The sequence below is a fragment of the Myotis lucifugus genome, unplaced genomic scaffold, assembly GCF_000147115.1.
Source record: "Myotis lucifugus unplaced genomic scaffold, Myoluc2.0 scaffold_751, whole genome shotgun sequence".
In the NCBI taxonomy this organism is placed as follows: domain Eukaryota; kingdom Metazoa; phylum Chordata; class Mammalia; order Chiroptera; family Vespertilionidae; genus Myotis; species Myotis lucifugus.
This window is the reverse complement of record NW_005871799.1, coordinates 14,433-21,090: the sequence shown is the minus strand read 5'-3', so window position 1 is coordinate 21,090 and position 6,658 is coordinate 14,433.

Here is a 6,658-nt window from a genome sequence, read left to right as displayed (position 1 = left end):
CTGCACATTTGATCACCGCCATACTCATCTCCTCACTCATTTATCCATCCAGTGGCCGATATTTACCACTGCTTTATTCATCCTCCACCAGCCACTCACCTGCCCACCTATCCAATTACCGATCAACCCGACACTATCCACCCATCCAGTTGACCAACCAGTCAACCATCCAGCCAAATACCCAACTACCCAACTGACCACCTATCCACGGACCCACTCACCCTCCATCTACCCACGTGCTCACCATCACTCCCGGGCACAGACTCCACGTGGGCCTAGTGAAGCCTCTGCTGTGGGCTCGCAGGGCTCGGGCTGGACGTCCCCGTGAGCCACCACACGCAGAGCCCGGCCGGACGGGCAGGTGGCGATGGCAGCGGGGCAGTGACTGGGAGTAAAGCTCACCCACCGAGCTCTTTCCTCCAGGCCCGGAGTAAGGATTTGGGGGACGGAAGGAAATGGGAGACGGACACCTGCCCGGGGAAGGGGGTGGAGGAGAGAGAAAAAGAGAGACCGGTGAGTGAGCTAAAGACGGGAGATAAAGAAATAGGAACTTAGCCCAGCTGGTGTGGCTCAGTGGTTGAGCATCAACCTACGGACCAGGAGGTCGTGGTTTGGTTCCCAATCAAGGGCACATGCCTGGGATGCGGGTTCAGTCCCCAGCGAGGGGCGTGCAGGAGGCAGCCGATCAATGATTCTCATCACTGAGGTTTCTCTCTCTCTCTCCCTTTCCCTTCCTCTCTGAAGTCAATAAACATATTTTGAAAAGGAAATAGAAATTTATAGAGAGAGAAATAGGAAGTGGAAGAGAGACATGAAGAGAGAGACAAACAAAGGCAAGAGAAATGGGAGGTGGAAGAGAATAGATTACCCATCGGGGCGAGAGGAGGCCGCACGTCCTGAATGTCATGCCCTCCGCCCTCTCCATCTGGCCTTGGAACTCCCGTGGAGACCCCCAAAGAAGTTCCTGTCACCCCCTTCCCCTCAGGAGGGACCCCCGGCCTCAGGGAGGGCGCAGGGAACCGAGGCTGCGTGGGTTTGGCCGCTCCGTCAGTTAGGCCGCGTCTGCGGAAATCACCTTTTAATTTCCCAATTACATTGTCCTCACCTGCAGCTCAGCCCGCCTCCTGGGAGCGGTGGGTGGGCGTGGAGCTGACTCCCATGAGCCGCTCTCCTGGCGGCTTCGGCTTCCATAAGGCAGGAGCCGGGGTCTCCAGCGCCTCCTCCGGGCACAGCACCCGGCTGTTTGGATCTAACTTAGAGGAGTTTCTGCCAACGTTGTCCCCACACCAGGCGACCCAGATCCAGGCCCAGGCGCAGAGGGAGCTGGGCTCCGGACAGGCCCGCGTTCCAAACGTGACCCCCGCTGGGCACGCTCTGTGTGACCCTGGCGGGTGCCTCCACCTCCACCATCCCACCTCAGTATCCCCCCGGAGGCCTGGAAATAAAAACAGCGCTCATTGGCTCGGATTGCCAGGCTGCCAGGAGACCAGCCTTGTGAAGCGTTCTCAGGGCGTTAGCGATTGTTCATGGGTTCGTGCTAGTGAGTGTTTATTGAGTGGCTACTATGGATCAAGTGCTCCTGACGCCCCTGCAGATCCAGAGATGAAGGAAGCTGGGTGCCTGCTCTCCCACAGCCGGCCAGGGCTGGGCTGATGGGGAGGATGGGGAGGATGGTAATGATGAGGATGGGGAGGATGGTGATGAGGAGGATGGTGATGAGGAGGATAGGGAGGATGGTGATGAGGAGGATGGGGAGGATGAGGAGGATGGTGATGAGGAGGATGGGGAGGATGGTGATGATGAGGATAGGGAGGATGGGGAGGATGGTGATGAGGAGGATGGTGATGATGAGGATGGGAGGATGGTGATGGGGAGGATGAGGAGGATGGTGATGATGAGGATAGGGAGGATGGGGAGGATGGTGATGAGGAGGATGAGGAGGATGGTGATGAGGAGGATGGGGAGGATGGTGATGAGGAGGATGGGGAGGATGGTGATGAGGAGGATGAGGAGGATGGTGATGAGGAGGATGGGGAGGATGCTGTATGTGCTCAGAGGGGTCCAGGCTGGGTGAGTCCCATTGCGATGGCAGCCTGGAGAGAGGAGATGTGGGGAGGGCAGTGAGGACTCAGGCTGGAGAGGACACCCACCACAGAGGCACGGGCACCTTGGAGAGCATGTCCCGCAGGTTGGACAGGTGGGGGCACTGGCTGGCCTCAGCCCGCAGGCCCTGGGGGAGCCCGGGTCTGCCCTTTGAGTCCTTCTCTTCCCACAGCCCAGCGGTTCTGAAGGCGGGAGAGGCCCGTTGGAGAGAGACGGTCCCCCCCGGTCCCCCTGTAGAGGTACCCTTAGCAACTTTCTCAGAAATCCTCACAGCAATCTGCTTCCAGAGGAGACGCAGCGGAGACCAGGAGAGCTGCTCTGCCCTAAACAACGGGAAAGCAGACGGAAGGTCCTAAAGTTATAGCTTCAAGGTTTGGACAACAGGCCCAGGTCCCTGACCCCCGAGGGGAGGAGAGCAGACAGGGCGAGCCCCGTGGGAGGTGCCAGGCCACCGCGCAGGCTGGGCCAACCCGAGGAATCGGATGGCGTGAGTGGAACTCAAGGTGGAGGTCAGATCCTACTCCCTGACACCCTGACACGGGCACTATTTTAAGGGCTGTTTGACCAGGAGGAAACCGAGGCACCGACATGTTCAAAGGCTCAGCTACAGGGGGCGAAGCCAGGCCTCGAACCCAGAGCCCACACTCCTTGCCACCACCCGACCCTGTGAATGTCAGACTAAGAGATTTGGATATCTTCCTTCATAACTGCTTGTCCTTTCCTCCCCGCCCCAAAGGGTTTTCGGGAAGAAACCGGAGGTGACCTGTTCCTAGGGGAGAGAAGACTTGAACTTCATCCTTGAACTCTGACCCTCTGGGAGAAGCAAACATGTCCACCCCCTGCTGTGACTGCTTGTCTAAATAAAGAGGGGGCTGGGGGAGCAGGGGGTGTTTCTAACTGGGGACAAAACCCCCCTGACATTTCATCTTGGCCTCGCATGGAGATTGGCCATGCCAAGATATCAGTCTTATTGATAACAATAACGGTGGCGATTATTATATTTTATTTTCCAATCGTGGTCATTATCGTACATTAAATCATTAGCATTCATTATTCCTACAATGTGTAATTAGGACAATGGTGGATAGATTGCTCTCGACTGTAATGAAGTTTTTGTAATTGTAATTTATTGGCATCAAATTACCTTTCTTCAAACGAATCTGAACCTCACGCTCTTCATTCTGGGGAGGGGGGCGGCGATTCTTTTTAATTAATGTTTCTTGTTTGTGCCGCGCAGGGGGAGCTGGCCGGCCAGCCCCCTCCCCTGTGTCTGCGGGAAGTTAACCAAGAAGAGCGAATGCTTCCTCCAATCAGTCATCCAGCAGGACAGGGCTTCCTCCTCCCGCCCCCACCCCCACCCGCCTCTCCCCTCCCCTGAGCTGCAGCCACAGGGAAAAACCAAACCAACCGTCTACCAACCGGACGAGCTGAGCAGACCGGAGACCAGGATGCAGACGAGTGGAGCCCATACGTTGCTGAGCGTGAGGAGGGTATGTTTCCTCCTTCAGAACTGGCGTGAGTCACCAGCCTCCGTCGTGGAGGGCACGGACGTTGGCGGTGGCTTTGGGTTTTGTCATCCGCACACGTGGTTGTGAGGTTTAGTGGAGGTGGGGAGCCCTCTCCCTCCTCCCCCCCGTCTTGTTTCTGCAAAGGCTGAGTGAGGCGTCTCAAGGCATTTATTCCTGCTGTTGTAATAGGAAATTGCCTACATTTGACTGGTTTTGACCTACAAAAATGGCGATTTAATGGCTCAAATGAATCTATTCACTGGAATGGTCATCAATAAAATGACTCCTCCCCAAAGATGTTGATTAGGAGGGAGAGAAATGGCCATTCGTTTTTAGGCGATGGAATGAGTAAGAAGGGTGTATGTAAGGGGGGGGGTACAGGAAAGGAGGGGGCAGACGGAGGCCACATGGAGAAGAGAAAGTGGCCTGGAGAAGGGGACCGAGTGTGGCTGCCACCCATGTGGACCAAGCGTAGGTCAGGTCCTTTCTGTGCAGAAGGCCAGTCACCACCCAGGGTGATGGTTCCACCCCAGGTTCTGGAGCTCCCAGGCACCTGCACAGCTGCTGCTCCATCTCCCCCGGAGACACATTCCTATCCGTCACTCACATCTTAGACCAGACCTTAGACCAGCCTGATCTTTGCCTCCTGAACGTGGCTTTGGTTTCCCAGTAAAGGAACCTTAGCTGGTGACGCTGGAAGGAAAGTGTTCTTAGGTCTAAAATCCCACGGCCCCTAACATCAGACTCGGAGGCAGGTGTCTCCTCTGTTTCTGCACCTGCTGGTTTGCACTGGGAGGTTTGGCCTTGTCCGGACGGACCAGGACTCGAGGAATCCTGGAAAGTCACTAAAACCAGGACGTTGGGTCTGAATTGATTAGTTGGCAGGGCTCATGGACAAAGTCCCTGCCTTCTAAGGGCTCCATCCGGCCCATCTAGGTCTGGTTCTGAGGTTCTGAGAAGGGCTTTGGATTCTTCAGCACCAAGGACAGAGGTCAAGCAAGGCTCCCTTGCTCCCTACACACACACACACACTCACACACACACACACACACACACACACACACACTCGGGGGGAGGGGCAGGGCAAGGGCACCTTTAAGGTGAACTACAGACTTTGATCAAGGGACAGACGGACTAAAGAAGAAGGTGCCATGAAGAAAGCAAAGAGCCCCAAGAGAACTCACAAGGCATGGTGCAGGGCACCCTGAGAGGATGTAGGGATCCGTCCCCGGCTTCGGGGAGCCCCCAGGCTAGCGGGAAAGGTAGACAGGTGCATAAGTAATCACAGTGCAGGTGTAAGTTCCATTGGCAGGATAGCAAATGCTATGGGAAGTCAGCTTTTTTCAATAGGGAGGAGCTTGATGGAGGACTTCATGGAGGAGGAAGCTCCTGAAGGAGGCAGGCAAAGATATGCAGGCTTGGGACTGGGTGCCCGAGAAGAGAGGCTGGAAACCAAGCAAGTTCCTTCCCCCTCTCCTTCCTCCTCCTCCTCCTAATTCTCTCCCCTGGCTCCTTTCTCTTTCGTCTCCTCTGCTGTCTCCTCTCTGTGCTTATTCTTCTCTTTCTGCTTCTTCCCCCTCCTCCCCCTCTTGTTCTTTCTCCTTTTCTTCCTTCTCTCCCCCCTAAATTATTTCACAATAATGGGCTGACTCACCATATCAGGGCATCTGCCAGATATTCAGAACATGAACCCATGTAAGCCTTCCTCACTGTTTCAAACTCCCGGCGTGGGCTGACATGGGACTTGGATGGAAATTCTGTTGTGGCGGAGGCAGCGCCTTGGTTGAGGACAAGAGCTGGATATCCACCCCCAGGGGAGGCGATGTGAGGAAGGAATCCGGTCAGGCAGACCCCGGTCAGACCCAGCCAGATCCTGAATGACCTGCGTGACCTTCAGCGAGTCGCCACAGGACGGTTTCTGCAAACGTCATTCTGTACAATCAGAGTAAACGGGCTCCCTTTTCACAGGTTGTCGTGAGGGTTAAATGCAATAATCTCGTGCCAGGCACTTAGTCGATGCTAAAAAAAGTTCCCTTCCCACCTCCTTTAATTAATGAATCCCTCTATTTAAAGAGGGGTCTCTGGCTCCAGCGTGGGAGCCAGGCGCGGCGGGGTTGTGCCCGCAGAGGAGCGGAAGGCAGGAGAGGAGATCGGCTCCTGATGGGGTGACGGTGGGCAGTGGGAATCTAATTTCTCCGCAAATGCTGCAATTTGCCGGCCCTTTTAATTATTATTTTTTTATGATGGATACAAATTAAAAATAAACGGTGTGTCTCCATCACAGCAGGGATTAAAATTGTTCCCTAATTATTATCTTTGAATCAGCCTAGCTTCCGTGAGCTCTGCTTCCTGAGGTATAATTGAGGTGCGTGTGCGTGTGCGTGTGTGTGTGTGTGTGTGTGTGTGTCCTTGGTTTGCGGGGGGAGGCACTGCCTTCATTTGATGTGCCCCGTCGTCTCTTCAAACTCCATCTCAGTTTTCCTTCTTTCGTTGCCCAGACCTTGAGGGACAGTAGAGTGGAGGGGACTTGAGCACTAGGTTCTCATCCCCATCCCGCTCTTCCCACCGGTTTATTTCCCAAACCAGTGTGCCCTGTGATATATAAAGAAGTGCATTTAAAACAAAGTTTTTTTTTTCAATTACAGTTTGACATTCAACATTATATTAGTTTCAGGTGAATAGCATAGTGATGAGACATTTATATAACTTATGAAGTGACCCCTCCATAAGTCGAGCATCCCCCAGCACCGTACATAGTTATTAAATATTATTGACTGTATTCCCTATGCTGTACTTTGCATTCTCATGACTATTTGGTTAACTGTCATTTTGTACATCTTAATCCCTTCACCTTTTTCACCCAGTCCCCGTACCCTGCCCCTGTGGCAACCAAAGGTTGGTTCTCTGTATCTATGCGTCTATTTCTGTTTTGTTTGTTCATTTATTTTGTTGTTTAGGTTCCACATATAAGTGAAATCATATGGTATGTGTCTTTCTCTGTCTGACTTATTTCACTTAGCATAATACCTTCTAGAGCCATTCATGTT